General features: G+C 46.8%; 10 non-coding genes and 1 pseudogene across 10 annotated transcripts; all 11 read left to right on the top strand.

Annotated features, from left to right (window-relative positions):
* The first annotated feature begins 1,359 nt into the window (after positions 1–1,359).
* Positions 1,360–1,563, top strand: LOC142272739 (U2 spliceosomal RNA; annotated as a pseudogene).
* A 1,387-nt stretch (positions 1,564–2,950) lies between these two features.
* LOC142272708 (U2 spliceosomal RNA) lies at positions 2,951–3,141 on the top strand. Its single transcript, XR_012737524.1, has one exon. It is a non-coding gene; the product is annotated as a U2 spliceosomal RNA (small nuclear RNA).
* Positions 3,142–4,528: 1,387 nt separating this feature from the next.
* On the top strand, positions 4,529–4,719 carry LOC142272707 (U2 spliceosomal RNA). Its single transcript, XR_012737523.1, has one exon. It is a non-coding gene; the product is annotated as a U2 spliceosomal RNA (small nuclear RNA).
* A 1,387-nt stretch (positions 4,720–6,106) lies between these two features.
* On the top strand, positions 6,107–6,297 carry LOC142272706 (U2 spliceosomal RNA). The gene has a single exon (XR_012737522.1). It is a non-coding gene; the product is annotated as a U2 spliceosomal RNA (small nuclear RNA).
* A 1,387-nt stretch (positions 6,298–7,684) lies between these two features.
* On the top strand, positions 7,685–7,875 carry LOC142272705 (U2 spliceosomal RNA). The gene has a single exon (XR_012737521.1). It is a non-coding gene; the product is annotated as a U2 spliceosomal RNA (small nuclear RNA).
* Positions 7,876–9,262: 1,387 nt separating this feature from the next.
* Positions 9,263–9,453, top strand: LOC142272704 (U2 spliceosomal RNA). Its single transcript, XR_012737520.1, has one exon. It is a non-coding gene; the product is annotated as a U2 spliceosomal RNA (small nuclear RNA).
* Positions 9,454–10,840: 1,387 nt separating this feature from the next.
* LOC142272747 (U2 spliceosomal RNA) lies at positions 10,841–11,031 on the top strand. The gene has a single exon (XR_012737554.1). It is a non-coding gene; the product is annotated as a U2 spliceosomal RNA (small nuclear RNA).
* Positions 11,032–12,418: 1,387 nt separating this feature from the next.
* LOC142272740 (U2 spliceosomal RNA) lies at positions 12,419–12,609 on the top strand. The gene has a single exon (XR_012737551.1). It is a non-coding gene; the product is annotated as a U2 spliceosomal RNA (small nuclear RNA).
* A 1,387-nt stretch (positions 12,610–13,996) lies between these two features.
* Positions 13,997–14,187, top strand: LOC142272728 (U2 spliceosomal RNA). The gene has a single exon (XR_012737541.1). It is a non-coding gene; the product is annotated as a U2 spliceosomal RNA (small nuclear RNA).
* A 1,387-nt stretch (positions 14,188–15,574) lies between these two features.
* On the top strand, positions 15,575–15,765 carry LOC142272715 (U2 spliceosomal RNA). The gene has a single exon (XR_012737530.1). It is a non-coding gene; the product is annotated as a U2 spliceosomal RNA (small nuclear RNA).
* Positions 15,766–17,152: 1,387 nt separating this feature from the next.
* Positions 17,153–17,343, top strand: LOC142272703 (U2 spliceosomal RNA). The gene has a single exon (XR_012737519.1). It is a non-coding gene; the product is annotated as a U2 spliceosomal RNA (small nuclear RNA).
* Positions 17,344–17,961: the final 618 nt, after the last annotated feature.

Raw genomic sequence — 17,961 nt, 5'->3', positions numbered from 1 at the left:
CAGCCCTCAAGTCCTGGGAGGAACGCTTGACCAAGATCACCCAACGGATCGGTCTGTGGAGCCTCAGACGCCTCACCTGTGAGGGCAAAGCACTGGTCCTGCGTAACGAGGTACTGCCCGTGCTGCAGTACACGGCCCAGGCCTGGCCCCCCCTTGCCACCGTGTGCAGGGCCATTACCAGGACGGTGTTTCGTTTTGTCTGGGGATCCAAGATGGACAGAGTAAAGCGGAGCATCATGTACAAGGATCCTCGCAAGGGTGGGAAGGGCGTACCCGATATCCCCACCCTCCTGCGATCCTCCTTCGTATGTGACTGCGTTCGCCGAACTCTGCGAGTCAAGAGAGGTTCCGCGGGTGAGTCCATGTCTCGCTTCTTCCTGCTCCCCCTTTGGAGACGGTTAGGCTGGGACAAGTGGGACAGCTCCTTCCCCTACAACTGGACGGCGCCATGGTTCTACGGAGACGTGGTTCGGTTTGTGAGGGAACACCAACTGGAGGGACTCAAGCCTGATTTGTGGAAGCCAAAGACTATCCACAAACTCATCAGAGCCAAGGACGAAATGGAGAACATTCCAGGACTTCATCACGACACACTGGAGACTGTTTGGACAAACGTGTCATCGGCTGGATTGACCAACGGGCACAAGGACTTGTCATGGATGGCGATACAGGGCGGACTGCCCGTCCGGTCATTCATGCACGCCCGGAACCTGTGCAAAACCCGGTACTGCCCAAGGTGCCCCTTCGTGGAGGAAACATCGCTGCACGCCTTTTGGGACTGCCGTTTCGCACAGCGCCTGTTGGTTGCCCTGGAGGATGACCTGAGGAACTCCGTCCCCAGAGGGAGCCTATCGTACCATTCCGTACTTTATGGACTCTTCCCTGGGACTCACACCGTTGGAGCCATCCAGGAGGCTTGGCGCCTTATGAACTGCTTTAAGGACGCTATTTGGGTCGCCAGGAACCGGCTCATCTTGAAGAGGGAGAGGATGTCTATCCAGGATTGCCGCAGGCTGATCCACAGCCTGCTCAGAGACTATTCCATCATGGACAGTCCGGACGACAGCGCCGAGGAGGAGGTTTAGACCTCTTCCATGCCCCCTCCCTCCTTTTCCCGTTATGTGCGTCTTTCAATAAAGCTTCGGGCCTGTGATTTCCCCACCCTATCCCCCTTTTCCCCTACCCCCATCCCCCAATCGCCGGTTCGTCGTTATTTATTGTCTAACTTTTTCTTTCAGCTTGAGTGTTATGGATAAGCATAGGAGCGTGATGTATAGTTTAGTGCGTCGTACTCTATGGCTATGTAAGAAGGATTGTATATTTCTGTGTGTACGGGGCTGCGGCACTGTACACGGTTTGTTACCTTTTTGTGAGTAGTGCATGATAATAAAGATGCTGTTAAATCAAAAATCTGTTCTTATCAGTTTAATATCTGATACGTCCCCTATCTGGGGACCATATATTAAATGGATTTTTAGAACAGGGAGATGGAAAAAGAGCTTGCTCTGTCCACTCCACGCATTGACCTGGTATTGCAGTACCTCCAGGAACGGTGCACCCCTTCTTAACCCAGTTTCCAAAAGCAGAACTCAATTCACCTGATTCATATTAGCCCGATTTAATGAATTGGAAGAAAGCATACGTCTTCATATGCACCTCAATTTGGCCCATTCACTTTTCACACTTCCTCCTTTTGTTTTTTATCTTTCACACTTTTGACTTTCTTTATTCATCCAAATAGCAAACTCATCACCACTCAACCTGACCAACTCGGCTATGTCCCCGTGCTGCAGTTCTCTGTCTTATCTAGATCATTTGCAATTGAATGGAATAGATCCCTTTTGGACAAAGTGGATTCACCTGCTGCTGCAGTGACCACAGGTGTGATAACATCTAGAATTGGCATCTGGTGCGATCTCTCCGCTTCCACTCCAAAGAAAGTTACCTGTTTATTCCTATCATGCATTGGTTTTTGGGGTTTTCTTTGAGTAATGATGATCTCTTTAGTAGTCTGTTGGCGCCCTCTCCTGGAGGAATAGTTTGCTTGCTCTTGGACATTCTAAAAGAGAGGTCATGATAGACATTGAGCTTCTGAGCTCAATTGGGGACAGTCATGGGTGATGAATGTTTGCAACCTACTGCGAAGCCTCATACCGCAATATAAGGAACGTCAAATACTAAGAAAGGGCGGCCTATGAAAGAATTACTACTTTCAATAAGTACACTTAAACGGCTAATTGGGAATAGAAAAACTGTAAAAAGCCCTCTGAGAAAGCCCCCCTCTAACCTTTGATAGTAAGCTTTTCTGTAGTCTGCCTGTTGATGTATTTTCCGTTTGAACTGTGCACAACATGAAGAGACGGAACACTGGCGGCTTGTCACAATGCCCCCCGATGACATCACAATAGCGCTGCTGCCTAGAAAACAAGCTGCGCAGAAGAAGTTGTTCTTTGGGTGGGAGGGTGGGCTAGTGGAAGGAGGGGGCAATCTCTTTTTTTCCCGGGTGGTAGGGGGATGACAGGAGAAGGGAAGCGGGTGGTGAGAAAGGTACAGAGGGCAGGGTTTGGGGGCTGGGAAGGAAAGGGAAAAGATTAGGGTTTGGGGATGATGAAAGGGCTTTCTACGGGTAAGGATGGCAAAGGGTGGCAGTGACGGAAAGTCAGGCAACCTGTCCTGTCCGTCTTTTTGTATCGTGAATTGGAAAGACTGCAAGGGGGAGGGGAGTTGCTTGCGCCCTAAAGGAGGAGTTATTCAGATTCATTGCAGTGGGCGGCGGCTGCAAAACGCACCATTCTTCTTGTTTTGGCTCTGCAAAGCAGCCTTTTCAAGGGTTGGCTTGGGTGACAAAATGTCTTGTGTAGGCGTGGGTTTGTCTCCCTCTCGCTCTCTCTCCCTAAGATGTGTCCGGCATAGGCCAGGGTGCCACTCGAGGCCCAAACCAATTCTGGTTATCGCTTCTCGGCCTTTTGGCTAAGATCAAGTGTAGTATCTGTTCTTATCAGTTTAATATCTGATACGTCCCCTATCTGGGGACCATATATTAAATGGATTTTTAGAACAGGGAGATGGAAAAAGAGCTTGCTCTGTCCACTCCACGCATTGACCTGGTATTGCAGTACCTCCAGGAACGGTGCACCCCTTCTTAACCCAGTTTCCAAAAGCAGAACTCAATTCACCTGATTCATATTAGCCCGATTTAATGAATTGGAAGAAAGCATACGTCTTCATATGCACCTCAATTTGGCCCATTCACTTTTCACACTTCCTCCTTTTGTTTTTTATCTTTCACACTTTTGACTTTCTTTATTCATCCAAATAGCAAACTCATCACCACTCAACCTGACCAACTCGGCTATGTCCCCGTGCTGCAGTTCTCTGTCTTATCTAGATCATTTGCAATTGAATGGAATAGATCCCTTTTGGACAAAGTGGATTCACCTGCTGCTGCAGTGACCACAGGTGTGATAACATCTAGAATTGGCATCTGGTGCGATCTCTCCGCTTCCACTCCAAAGAAAGTTACCTGTTTATTCCTATCATGCATTGGTTTTTGGGGTTTTCTTTGAGTAATGATGATCTCTTTAGTAGTCTGTTGGCGCCCTCTCCTGGAGGAATAGTTTGCTTGCTCTTGGACATTCTAAAAGAGAGGTCATGATAGACATTGAGCTTCTGAGCTCAATTGGGGACAGTCATGGGTGATGAATGTTTGCAACCTACTGCGAAGCCTCATACCGCAATATAAGGAACGTCAAATACTAAGAAAGGGCGGCCTATGAAAGAATTACTACTTTCAATAAGTACACTTAAACGGCTAATTGGGAATAGAAAAACTGTAAAAAGCCCTCTGAGAAAGCCCCCCTCTAACCTTTGATAGTAAGCTTTTCTGTAGTCTGCCTGTTGATGTATTTTCCGTTTGAACTGTGCACAACATGAAGAGACGGAACACTGGCGGCTTGTCACAATGCCCCCCGATGACATCACAATAGCGCTGCTGCCTAGAAAACAAGCTGCGCAGAAGAAGTTGTTCTTTGGGTGGGAGGGTGGGCTAGTGGAAGGAGGGGGCAATCTCTTTTTTTCCCGGGTGGTAGGGGGATGACAGGAGAAGGGAAGCGGGTGGTGAGAAAGGTACAGAGGGCAGGGTTTGGGGGCTGGGAAGGAAAGGGAAAAGATTAGGGTTTGGGGATGATGAAAGGGCTTTCTACGGGTAAGGATGGCAAAGGGTGGCAGTGACGGAAAGTCAGGCAACCTGTCCTGTCCGTCTTTTTGTATCGTGAATTGGAAAGACTGCAAGGGGGAGGGGAGTTGCTTGCGCCCTAAAGGAGGAGTTATTCAGATTCATTGCAGTGGGCGGCGGCTGCAAAACGCACCATTCTTCTTGTTTTGGCTCTGCAAAGCAGCCTTTTCAAGGGTTGGCTTGGGTGACAAAATGTCTTGTGTAGGCGTGGGTTTGTCTCCCTCTCGCTCTCTCTCCCTAAGATGTGTCCGGCATAGGCCAGGGTGCCACTCGAGGCCCAAACCAATTCTGGTTATCGCTTCTCGGCCTTTTGGCTAAGATCAAGTGTAGTATCTGTTCTTATCAGTTTAATATCTGATACGTCCCCTATCTGGGGACCATATATTAAATGGATTTTTAGAACAGGGAGATGGAAAAAGAGCTTGCTCTGTCCACTCCACGCATTGACCTGGTATTGCAGTACCTCCAGGAACGGTGCACCCCTTCTTAACCCAGTTTCCAAAAGCAGAACTCAATTCACCTGATTCATATTAGCCCGATTTAATGAATTGGAAGAAAGCATACGTCTTCATATGCACCTCAATTTGGCCCATTCACTTTTCACACTTCCTCCTTTTGTTTTTTATCTTTCACACTTTTGACTTTCTTTATTCATCCAAATAGCAAACTCATCACCACTCAACCTGACCAACTCGGCTATGTCCCCGTGCTGCAGTTCTCTGTCTTATCTAGATCATTTGCAATTGAATGGAATAGATCCCTTTTGGACAAAGTGGATTCACCTGCTGCTGCAGTGACCACAGGTGTGATAACATCTAGAATTGGCATCTGGTGCGATCTCTCCGCTTCCACTCCAAAGAAAGTTACCTGTTTATTCCTATCATGCATTGGTTTTTGGGGTTTTCTTTGAGTAATGATGATCTCTTTAGTAGTCTGTTGGCGCCCTCTCCTGGAGGAATAGTTTGCTTGCTCTTGGACATTCTAAAAGAGAGGTCATGATAGACATTGAGCTTCTGAGCTCAATTGGGGACAGTCATGGGTGATGAATGTTTGCAACCTACTGCGAAGCCTCATACCGCAATATAAGGAACGTCAAATACTAAGAAAGGGCGGCCTATGAAAGAATTACTACTTTCAATAAGTACACTTAAACGGCTAATTGGGAATAGAAAAACTGTAAAAAGCCCTCTGAGAAAGCCCCCCTCTAACCTTTGATAGTAAGCTTTTCTGTAGTCTGCCTGTTGATGTATTTTCCGTTTGAACTGTGCACAACATGAAGAGACGGAACACTGGCGGCTTGTCACAATGCCCCCCGATGACATCACAATAGCGCTGCTGCCTAGAAAACAAGCTGCGCAGAAGAAGTTGTTCTTTGGGTGGGAGGGTGGGCTAGTGGAAGGAGGGGGCAATCTCTTTTTTTCCCGGGTGGTAGGGGGATGACAGGAGAAGGGAAGCGGGTGGTGAGAAAGGTACAGAGGGCAGGGTTTGGGGGCTGGGAAGGAAAGGGAAAAGATTAGGGTTTGGGGATGATGAAAGGGCTTTCTACGGGTAAGGATGGCAAAGGGTGGCAGTGACGGAAAGTCAGGCAACCTGTCCTGTCCGTCTTTTTGTATCGTGAATTGGAAAGACTGCAAGGGGGAGGGGAGTTGCTTGCGCCCTAAAGGAGGAGTTATTCAGATTCATTGCAGTGGGCGGCGGCTGCAAAACGCACCATTCTTCTTGTTTTGGCTCTGCAAAGCAGCCTTTTCAAGGGTTGGCTTGGGTGACAAAATGTCTTGTGTAGGCGTGGGTTTGTCTCCCTCTCGCTCTCTCTCCCTAAGATGTGTCCGGCATAGGCCAGGGTGCCACTCGAGGCCCAAACCAATTCTGGTTATCGCTTCTCGGCCTTTTGGCTAAGATCAAGTGTAGTATCTGTTCTTATCAGTTTAATATCTGATACGTCCCCTATCTGGGGACCATATATTAAATGGATTTTTAGAACAGGGAGATGGAAAAAGAGCTTGCTCTGTCCACTCCACGCATTGACCTGGTATTGCAGTACCTCCAGGAACGGTGCACCCCTTCTTAACCCAGTTTCCAAAAGCAGAACTCAATTCACCTGATTCATATTAGCCCGATTTAATGAATTGGAAGAAAGCATACGTCTTCATATGCACCTCAATTTGGCCCATTCACTTTTCACACTTCCTCCTTTTGTTTTTTATCTTTCACACTTTTGACTTTCTTTATTCATCCAAATAGCAAACTCATCACCACTCAACCTGACCAACTCGGCTATGTCCCCGTGCTGCAGTTCTCTGTCTTATCTAGATCATTTGCAATTGAATGGAATAGATCCCTTTTGGACAAAGTGGATTCACCTGCTGCTGCAGTGACCACAGGTGTGATAACATCTAGAATTGGCATCTGGTGCGATCTCTCCGCTTCCACTCCAAAGAAAGTTACCTGTTTATTCCTATCATGCATTGGTTTTTGGGGTTTTCTTTGAGTAATGATGATCTCTTTAGTAGTCTGTTGGCGCCCTCTCCTGGAGGAATAGTTTGCTTGCTCTTGGACATTCTAAAAGAGAGGTCATGATAGACATTGAGCTTCTGAGCTCAATTGGGGACAGTCATGGGTGATGAATGTTTGCAACCTACTGCGAAGCCTCATACCGCAATATAAGGAACGTCAAATACTAAGAAAGGGCGGCCTATGAAAGAATTACTACTTTCAATAAGTACACTTAAACGGCTAATTGGGAATAGAAAAACTGTAAAAAGCCCTCTGAGAAAGCCCCCCTCTAACCTTTGATAGTAAGCTTTTCTGTAGTCTGCCTGTTGATGTATTTTCCGTTTGAACTGTGCACAACATGAAGAGACGGAACACTGGCGGCTTGTCACAATGCCCCCCGATGACATCACAATAGCGCTGCTGCCTAGAAAACAAGCTGCGCAGAAGAAGTTGTTCTTTGGGTGGGAGGGTGGGCTAGTGGAAGGAGGGGGCAATCTCTTTTTTTCCCGGGTGGTAGGGGGATGACAGGAGAAGGGAAGCGGGTGGTGAGAAAGGTACAGAGGGCAGGGTTTGGGGGCTGGGAAGGAAAGGGAAAAGATTAGGGTTTGGGGATGATGAAAGGGCTTTCTACGGGTAAGGATGGCAAAGGGTGGCAGTGACGGAAAGTCAGGCAACCTGTCCTGTCCGTCTTTTTGTATCGTGAATTGGAAAGACTGCAAGGGGGAGGGGAGTTGCTTGCGCCCTAAAGGAGGAGTTATTCAGATTCATTGCAGTGGGCGGCGGCTGCAAAACGCACCATTCTTCTTGTTTTGGCTCTGCAAAGCAGCCTTTTCAAGGGTTGGCTTGGGTGACAAAATGTCTTGTGTAGGCGTGGGTTTGTCTCCCTCTCGCTCTCTCTCCCTAAGATGTGTCCGGCATAGGCCAGGGTGCCACTCGAGGCCCAAACCAATTCTGGTTATCGCTTCTCGGCCTTTTGGCTAAGATCAAGTGTAGTATCTGTTCTTATCAGTTTAATATCTGATACGTCCCCTATCTGGGGACCATATATTAAATGGATTTTTAGAACAGGGAGATGGAAAAAGAGCTTGCTCTGTCCACTCCACGCATTGACCTGGTATTGCAGTACCTCCAGGAACGGTGCACCCCTTCTTAACCCAGTTTCCAAAAGCAGAACTCAATTCACCTGATTCATATTAGCCCGATTTAATGAATTGGAAGAAAGCATACGTCTTCATATGCACCTCAATTTGGCCCATTCACTTTTCACACTTCCTCCTTTTGTTTTTTATCTTTCACACTTTTGACTTTCTTTATTCATCCAAATAGCAAACTCATCACCACTCAACCTGACCAACTCGGCTATGTCCCCGTGCTGCAGTTCTCTGTCTTATCTAGATCATTTGCAATTGAATGGAATAGATCCCTTTTGGACAAAGTGGATTCACCTGCTGCTGCAGTGACCACAGGTGTGATAACATCTAGAATTGGCATCTGGTGCGATCTCTCCGCTTCCACTCCAAAGAAAGTTACCTGTTTATTCCTATCATGCATTGGTTTTTGGGGTTTTCTTTGAGTAATGATGATCTCTTTAGTAGTCTGTTGGCGCCCTCTCCTGGAGGAATAGTTTGCTTGCTCTTGGACATTCTAAAAGAGAGGTCATGATAGACATTGAGCTTCTGAGCTCAATTGGGGACAGTCATGGGTGATGAATGTTTGCAACCTACTGCGAAGCCTCATACCGCAATATAAGGAACGTCAAATACTAAGAAAGGGCGGCCTATGAAAGAATTACTACTTTCAATAAGTACACTTAAACGGCTAATTGGGAATAGAAAAACTGTAAAAAGCCCTCTGAGAAAGCCCCCCTCTAACCTTTGATAGTAAGCTTTTCTGTAGTCTGCCTGTTGATGTATTTTCCGTTTGAACTGTGCACAACATGAAGAGACGGAACACTGGCGGCTTGTCACAATGCCCCCCGATGACATCACAATAGCGCTGCTGCCTAGAAAACAAGCTGCGCAGAAGAAGTTGTTCTTTGGGTGGGAGGGTGGGCTAGTGGAAGGAGGGGGCAATCTCTTTTTTTCCCGGGTGGTAGGGGGATGACAGGAGAAGGGAAGCGGGTGGTGAGAAAGGTACAGAGGGCAGGGTTTGGGGGCTGGGAAGGAAAGGGAAAAGATTAGGGTTTGGGGATGATGAAAGGGCTTTCTACGGGTAAGGATGGCAAAGGGTGGCAGTGACGGAAAGTCAGGCAACCTGTCCTGTCCGTCTTTTTGTATCGTGAATTGGAAAGACTGCAAGGGGGAGGGGAGTTGCTTGCGCCCTAAAGGAGGAGTTATTCAGATTCATTGCAGTGGGCGGCGGCTGCAAAACGCACCATTCTTCTTGTTTTGGCTCTGCAAAGCAGCCTTTTCAAGGGTTGGCTTGGGTGACAAAATGTCTTGTGTAGGCGTGGGTTTGTCTCCCTCTCGCTCTCTCTCCCTAAGATGTGTCCGGCATAGGCCAGGGTGCCACTCGAGGCCCAAACCAATTCTGGTTATCGCTTCTCGGCCTTTTGGCTAAGATCAAGTGTAGTATCTGTTCTTATCAGTTTAATATCTGATACGTCCCCTATCTGGGGACCATATATTAAATGGATTTTTAGAACAGGGAGATGGAAAAAGAGCTTGCTCTGTCCACTCCACGCATTGACCTGGTATTGCAGTACCTCCAGGAACGGTGCACCCCTTCTTAACCCAGTTTCCAAAAGCAGAACTCAATTCACCTGATTCATATTAGCCCGATTTAATGAATTGGAAGAAAGCATACGTCTTCATATGCACCTCAATTTGGCCCATTCACTTTTCACACTTCCTCCTTTTGTTTTTTATCTTTCACACTTTTGACTTTCTTTATTCATCCAAATAGCAAACTCATCACCACTCAACCTGACCAACTCGGCTATGTCCCCGTGCTGCAGTTCTCTGTCTTATCTAGATCATTTGCAATTGAATGGAATAGATCCCTTTTGGACAAAGTGGATTCACCTGCTGCTGCAGTGACCACAGGTGTGATAACATCTAGAATTGGCATCTGGTGCGATCTCTCCGCTTCCACTCCAAAGAAAGTTACCTGTTTATTCCTATCATGCATTGGTTTTTGGGGTTTTCTTTGAGTAATGATGATCTCTTTAGTAGTCTGTTGGCGCCCTCTCCTGGAGGAATAGTTTGCTTGCTCTTGGACATTCTAAAAGAGAGGTCATGATAGACATTGAGCTTCTGAGCTCAATTGGGGACAGTCATGGGTGATGAATGTTTGCAACCTACTGCGAAGCCTCATACCGCAATATAAGGAACGTCAAATACTAAGAAAGGGCGGCCTATGAAAGAATTACTACTTTCAATAAGTACACTTAAACGGCTAATTGGGAATAGAAAAACTGTAAAAAGCCCTCTGAGAAAGCCCCCCTCTAACCTTTGATAGTAAGCTTTTCTGTAGTCTGCCTGTTGATGTATTTTCCGTTTGAACTGTGCACAACATGAAGAGACGGAACACTGGCGGCTTGTCACAATGCCCCCCGATGACATCACAATAGCGCTGCTGCCTAGAAAACAAGCTGCGCAGAAGAAGTTGTTCTTTGGGTGGGAGGGTGGGCTAGTGGAAGGAGGGGGCAATCTCTTTTTTTCCCGGGTGGTAGGGGGATGACAGGAGAAGGGAAGCGGGTGGTGAGAAAGGTACAGAGGGCAGGGTTTGGGGGCTGGGAAGGAAAGGGAAAAGATTAGGGTTTGGGGATGATGAAAGGGCTTTCTACGGGTAAGGATGGCAAAGGGTGGCAGTGACGGAAAGTCAGGCAACCTGTCCTGTCCGTCTTTTTGTATCGTGAATTGGAAAGACTGCAAGGGGGAGGGGAGTTGCTTGCGCCCTAAAGGAGGAGTTATTCAGATTCATTGCAGTGGGCGGCGGCTGCAAAACGCACCATTCTTCTTGTTTTGGCTCTGCAAAGCAGCCTTTTCAAGGGTTGGCTTGGGTGACAAAATGTCTTGTGTAGGCGTGGGTTTGTCTCCCTCTCGCTCTCTCTCCCTAAGATGTGTCCGGCATAGGCCAGGGTGCCACTCGAGGCCCAAACCAATTCTGGTTATCGCTTCTCGGCCTTTTGGCTAAGATCAAGTGTAGTATCTGTTCTTATCAGTTTAATATCTGATACGTCCCCTATCTGGGGACCATATATTAAATGGATTTTTAGAACAGGGAGATGGAAAAAGAGCTTGCTCTGTCCACTCCACGCATTGACCTGGTATTGCAGTACCTCCAGGAACGGTGCACCCCTTCTTAACCCAGTTTCCAAAAGCAGAACTCAATTCACCTGATTCATATTAGCCCGATTTAATGAATTGGAAGAAAGCATACGTCTTCATATGCACCTCAATTTGGCCCATTCACTTTTCACACTTCCTCCTTTTGTTTTTTATCTTTCACACTTTTGACTTTCTTTATTCATCCAAATAGCAAACTCATCACCACTCAACCTGACCAACTCGGCTATGTCCCCGTGCTGCAGTTCTCTGTCTTATCTAGATCATTTGCAATTGAATGGAATAGATCCCTTTTGGACAAAGTGGATTCACCTGCTGCTGCAGTGACCACAGGTGTGATAACATCTAGAATTGGCATCTGGTGCGATCTCTCCGCTTCCACTCCAAAGAAAGTTACCTGTTTATTCCTATCATGCATTGGTTTTTGGGGTTTTCTTTGAGTAATGATGATCTCTTTAGTAGTCTGTTGGCGCCCTCTCCTGGAGGAATAGTTTGCTTGCTCTTGGACATTCTAAAAGAGAGGTCATGATAGACATTGAGCTTCTGAGCTCAATTGGGGACAGTCATGGGTGATGAATGTTTGCAACCTACTGCGAAGCCTCATACCGCAATATAAGGAACGTCAAATACTAAGAAAGGGCGGCCTATGAAAGAATTACTACTTTCAATAAGTACACTTAAACGGCTAATTGGGAATAGAAAAACTGTAAAAAGCCCTCTGAGAAAGCCCCCCTCTAACCTTTGATAGTAAGCTTTTCTGTAGTCTGCCTGTTGATGTATTTTCCGTTTGAACTGTGCACAACATGAAGAGACGGAACACTGGCGGCTTGTCACAATGCCCCCCGATGACATCACAATAGCGCTGCTGCCTAGAAAACAAGCTGCGCAGAAGAAGTTGTTCTTTGGGTGGGAGGGTGGGCTAGTGGAAGGAGGGGGCAATCTCTTTTTTTCCCGGGTGGTAGGGGGATGACAGGAGAAGGGAAGCGGGTGGTGAGAAAGGTACAGAGGGCAGGGTTTGGGGGCTGGGAAGGAAAGGGAAAAGATTAGGGTTTGGGGATGATGAAAGGGCTTTCTACGGGTAAGGATGGCAAAGGGTGGCAGTGACGGAAAGTCAGGCAACCTGTCCTGTCCGTCTTTTTGTATCGTGAATTGGAAAGACTGCAAGGGGGAGGGGAGTTGCTTGCGCCCTAAAGGAGGAGTTATTCAGATTCATTGCAGTGGGCGGCGGCTGCAAAACGCACCATTCTTCTTGTTTTGGCTCTGCAAAGCAGCCTTTTCAAGGGTTGGCTTGGGTGACAAAATGTCTTGTGTAGGCGTGGGTTTGTCTCCCTCTCGCTCTCTCTCCCTAAGATGTGTCCGGCATAGGCCAGGGTGCCACTCGAGGCCCAAACCAATTCTGGTTATCGCTTCTCGGCCTTTTGGCTAAGATCAAGTGTAGTATCTGTTCTTATCAGTTTAATATCTGATACGTCCCCTATCTGGGGACCATATATTAAATGGATTTTTAGAACAGGGAGATGGAAAAAGAGCTTGCTCTGTCCACTCCACGCATTGACCTGGTATTGCAGTACCTCCAGGAACGGTGCACCCCTTCTTAACCCAGTTTCCAAAAGCAGAACTCAATTCACCTGATTCATATTAGCCCGATTTAATGAATTGGAAGAAAGTATACGTCTTCATATGCACCTCAATTTGGCCCATTCACTTTTCACACTTCCTCCTTTTGTTTTTTATCTTTCACACTTTTGACTTTCTTTATTCATCCAAATAGCAAACTCATCACCACTCAACCTGACCAACTCGGCTATGTCCCCGTGCTGCAGTTCTCTGTCTTATCTAGATCATTTGCAATTGAATGGAATAGATCCCTTTTGGACAAAGTGGATTCACCTGCTGCTGCAGTGACCACAGGTGTGATAACATCTAGAATTGGCATCTGGTGCGATCTCTCCGCTTCCACTCCAAAGAAAGTTACCTGTTTATTCCTATCATGCATTGGTTTTTGGGGTTTTCTTTGAGTAATGATGATCTCTTTAGTAGTCTGTTGGCGCCCTCTCCTGGAGGAATAGTTTGCTTGCTCTTGGACATTCTAAAAGAGAGGTCATGATAGACATTGAGCTTCTGAGCTCAATTGGGGACAGTCATGGGTGATGAATGTTTGCAACCTACTGCGAAGCCTCATACCGCAATATAAGGAACGTCAAATACTAAGAAAGGGCGGCCTATGAAAGAATTACTACTTTCAATAAGTACACTTAAACGGCTAATTGGGAATAGAAAAACTGTAAAAAGCCCTCTGAGAAAGCCCCCCTCTAACCTTTGATAGTAAGCTTTTCTGTAGTCTGCCTGTTGATGTATTTTCCGTTTGAACTGTGCACAACATGAAGAGACGGAACACTGGCGGCTTGTCACAATGCCCCCCGATGACATCACAATAGCGCTGCTGCCTAGAAAACAAGCTGCGCAGAAGAAGTTGTTCTTTGGGTGGGAGGGTGGGCTAGTGGAAGGAGGGGGCAATCTCTTTTTTTCCCGGGTGGTAGGGGGATGACAGGAGAAGGGAAGCGGGTGGTGAGAAAGGTACAGAGGGCAGGGTTTGGGGGCTGGGAAGGAAAGGGAAAAGATTAGGGTTTGGGGATGATGAAAGGGCTTTCTACGGGTAAGGATGGCAAAGGGTGGCAGTGACGGAAAGTCAGGCAACCTGTCCTGTCCGTCTTTTTGTATCGTGAATTGGAAAGACTGCAAGGGGGAGGGGAGTTGCTTGCGCCCTAAAGGAGGAGTTATTCAGATTCATTGCAGTGGGCGGCGGCTGCAAAACGCACCATTCTTCTTGTTTTGGCTCTGCAAAGCAGCCTTTTCAAGGGTTGGCTTGGGTGACAAAATGTCTTGTGTAGGCGTGGGTTTGTCTCCCTCTCGCTCTCTCTCCCTAAGATGTGTCCGGCATAGGCCAGGGTGCCACTCGAGGCCCAAACCAATTCTGGTTATCGCTTCTCGGCCTTTTGGCTAAGATCAAGTGTAGTATCTGTTCTTATCAGTTTAATATCTGATACGTCCCCTATCTGGGGACCATATATTAAATGGATTTTTAGAACAGGGAGATGGAAAAAGAGCTTGCTCTGTCCACTCCACGCATTGACCTGGTATTGCAGTACCTCCAGGAACGGTGCACCCCTTCTTAACCCAGTTTCCAAAAGCAGAACTCAATTCACCTGATTCATATTAGCCCGATTTAATGAATTGGAAGAAAGCATACGTCTTCATATGCACCTCAATTTGGCCCATTCACTTTTCACACTTCCTCCTTTTGTTTTTTATCTTTCACACTTTTGACTTTCTTTATTCATCCAAATAGCAAACTCATCACCACTCAACCTGACCAACTCGGCTATGTCCCCGTGCTGCAGTTCTCTGTCTTATCTAGATCATTTGCAATTGAATGGAATAGATCCCTTTTGGACAAAGTGGATTCACCTGCTGCTGCAGTGACCACAGGTGTGATAACATCTAGAATTGGCATCTGGTGCGATCTCTCCGCTTCCACTCCAAAGAAAGTTACCTGTTTATTCCTATCATGCATTGGTTTTTGGGGTTTTCTTTGAGTAATGATGATCTCTTTAGTAGTCTGTTGGCGCCCTCTCCTGGAGGAATAGTTTGCTTGCTCTTGGACATTCTAAAAGAGAGGTCATGATAGACATTGAGCTTCTGAGCTCAATTGGGGACAGTCATGGGTGATGAATGTTTGCAACCTACTGCGAAGCCTCATACCGCAATATAAGGAACGTCAAATACTAAGAAAGGGCGGCCTATGAAAGAATTACTACTTTCAATAAGTACACTTAAACGGCTAATTGGGAATAGAAAAACTGTAAAAAGCCCTCTGAGAAAGCCCCCCTCTAACCTTTGATAGTAAGCTTTTCTGTAGTCTGCCTGTTGATGTATTTTCCGTTTGAACTGTGCACAACATGAAGAGACGGAACACTGGCGGCTTGTCACAATGCCCCCCGATGACATCACAATAGCGCTGCTGCCTAGAAAACAAGCTGCGCAGAAGAAGTTGTTCTTTGGGTGGGAGGGTGGGCTAGTGGAAGGAGGGGGCAATCTCTTTTTTTCCCGGGTGGTAGGGGGATGACAGGAGAAGGGAAGCGGGTGGTGAGAAAGGTACAGAGGGCAGGGTTTGGGGGCTGGGAAGGAAAGGGAAAAGATTAGGGTTTGGGGATGATGAAAGGGCTTTCTACGGGTAAGGATGGCAAAGGGTGGCAGTGACGGAAAGTCAGGCAACCTGTCCTGTCCGTCTTTTTGTATCGTGAATTGGAAAGACTGCAAGGGGGAGGGGAGTTGCTTGCGCCCTAAAGGAGGAGTTATTCAGATTCATTGCAGTGGGCGGCGGCTGCAAAACGCACCATTCTTCTTGTTTTGGCTCTGCAAAGCAGCCTTTTCAAGGGTTGGCTTGGGTGACAAAATGTCTTGTGTAGGCGTGGGTTTGTCTCCCTCTCGCTCTCTCTCCCTAAGATGTGTCCGGCATAGGCCAGGGTGCCACTCGAGGCCCAAACCAATTCTGGTTATCGCTTCTCGGCCTTTTGGCTAAGATCAAGTGTAGTATCTGTTCTTATCAGTTTAATATCTGATACGTCCCCTATCTGGGGACCATATATTAAATGGATTTTTAGAACAGGGAGATGGAAAAAGAGCTTGCTCTGTCCACTCCACGCATTGACCTGGTATTGCAGTACCTCCAGGAACGGTGCACCCCTTCTTAACCCAGTTTCCAAAAGCAGAACTCAATTCACCTGATTCATATTAGCCCGATTTAATGAATTGGAAGAAAGCATACGTCTTCATATGCACCTCAATTTGGCCCATTCACTTTTCACACTTCCTCCTTTTGTTTTTTATCTTTCACACTTTTGACTTTCTTTATTCATCCAAATAGCAAACTCATCACCACTCAACCTGACCAACTCGGCTATGTCCCCGTGCTGCAGTTCTCTGTCTTATCTAGATCATTTGCAATTGAATGGAATAGATCCCTTTTGGACAAAGTGGATTCACCTGCTGCTGCAGTGACCACAGGTGTGATAACATCTAGAATTGGCATCTGGTGCGATCTCTCCGCTTCCACTCCAAAGAAAGTTACCTGTTTATTCCTATCATGCATTGGTTTTTGGGGTTTTCTTTGAGTAATGATGATCTCTTTAGTAGTCTGTTGGCGCCCTCTCCTGGAGGAATAGTTTGCTTGCTCTTGGACATTCTAAAAGAGAGGTCATGATAGACATTGAGCTTCTGAGCTCAATTGGGGACAGTCATGGGTGATGAATGTTTGCAACCTACTGCGAAGCCTCATACCGCAATATAAGGAACGTCAAATACTAAGAAAGGGCGGCCTATGAAAGAATTACTACTTTCAATAAGTACACTTAAACGGCTAATTGGGAATAGAAAAACTGTAAAAAGCCCTCTGAGAAAGCCCCCCTCTAACCTTTGATAGTAAGCTTTTCTGTAGTCTGCCTGTTGATGTATTTTCCGTTTGAACTGTGCACAACATGAAGAGACGGAACACTGGCGGCTTGTCACAATGCCCCCCGATGACATCACAATAGCGCTGCTGCCTAGAAAACAAGCTGCGCAGAAGAAGTTGTTCTTTGGGTGGGAGGGTGGGCTAGTGGAAGGAGGGGGCAATCTCTTTTTTTCCCGGGTGGTAGGGGGATGACAGGAGAAGGGAAGCGGGTGGTGAGAAAGGTACAGAGGGCAGGGTTTGGGGGCTGGGAAGGAAAGGGAAAAGATTAGGGTTTGGGGATGATGAAAGGGCTTTCTACGGGTAAGGATGGCAAAGGGTGGCAGTGACGGAAAGTCAGGCAACCTGTCCTGTCCGTCTTTTTGTATCGTGAATTGGAAAGACTGCAAGGGGGAGGGGAGTTGCTTGCGCCCTAAAGGAGGAGTTATTCAGATTCATTGCAGTGGGCGGCGGCTGCAAAACGCACCATTCTTCTTGTTTTGGCTCTGCAAAGCAGCCTTTTCAAGGGTTGGCTTGGGTGACAAAATGTCTTGTGTAGGCGTGGGTTTGTCTCCCTCTCGCTCTCTCTCCCTAAGATGTGTCCGGCATAGGCCAGGGTGCCACTCGAGGCCCAAACCAATTCTGGTTATCGCTTCTCGGCCTTTTGGCTAAGATCAAGTGTAGTATCTGTTCTTATCAGTTTAATATCTGATACGTCCCCTATCTGGGGACCATATATTAAATGGATTTTTAGAACAGGGAGATGGAAAAAGAGCTTGCTCTGTCCACTCCACGCATTGACCTGGTATTGCAGTACCTCCAGGAACGGTGCACCCCTTCTTAACCCAGTTTCCAAAAGCAGAACTCAATTCACCTGATTCATATTAGCCCGATTTAATGAATTGGAAGAAAGCATACGTCTTCATATGCACCTCAATTTGGCCCATTCACTTTTCACACTTCCTCCTTTTGTTTTTTATCTTTCACACTTTTGACTTTCTTTATTCATCCAAATAGCAAACTCATCACCACTCAACCTGACCAACTCGGCTATGTCCCCGTGCTGCAGTTCTCTGTCTTATCTAGATCATTTGCAATTGAATGGAATAGATCCCTTTTGGACAAAGTGGATTCACCTGCTGCTGCAGTGACCACAGGTGTGATAACATCTAGAATTGGCATCTGGTGCGATCTCTCCGCTTCCACTCCAAAGAAAGTTACCTGTTTATTCCTATCATGCATTGGTTTTTGGGGTTTTCTTTGAGTAATGATGATCTCTTTAGTAGTCTGTTGGCGCCCTCTCCTGGAGGAATAGTTTGCTTGCTCTTGGACATTCTAAAAGAGAGGTCATGATAGACATTGAGCTTCTGAGCTCAATTGGGGACAGTCATGGGTGATGAATGTTTGCAACCTACTGCGAAGCCTCATACCGCAATATAAGGAACGTCAAATACTAA

Source organism: Anomaloglossus baeobatrachus, unplaced genomic scaffold, assembly GCF_048569485.1.
Source record: "Anomaloglossus baeobatrachus isolate aAnoBae1 unplaced genomic scaffold, aAnoBae1.hap1 Scaffold_3548, whole genome shotgun sequence".
NCBI classification, from domain to species: Eukaryota; Metazoa; Chordata; class Amphibia; order Anura; family Aromobatidae; genus Anomaloglossus; species Anomaloglossus baeobatrachus.
The sequence above is the reverse complement of the archived record's forward strand: the minus strand, read 5'-3'. Positions and strand labels throughout refer to the sequence as shown.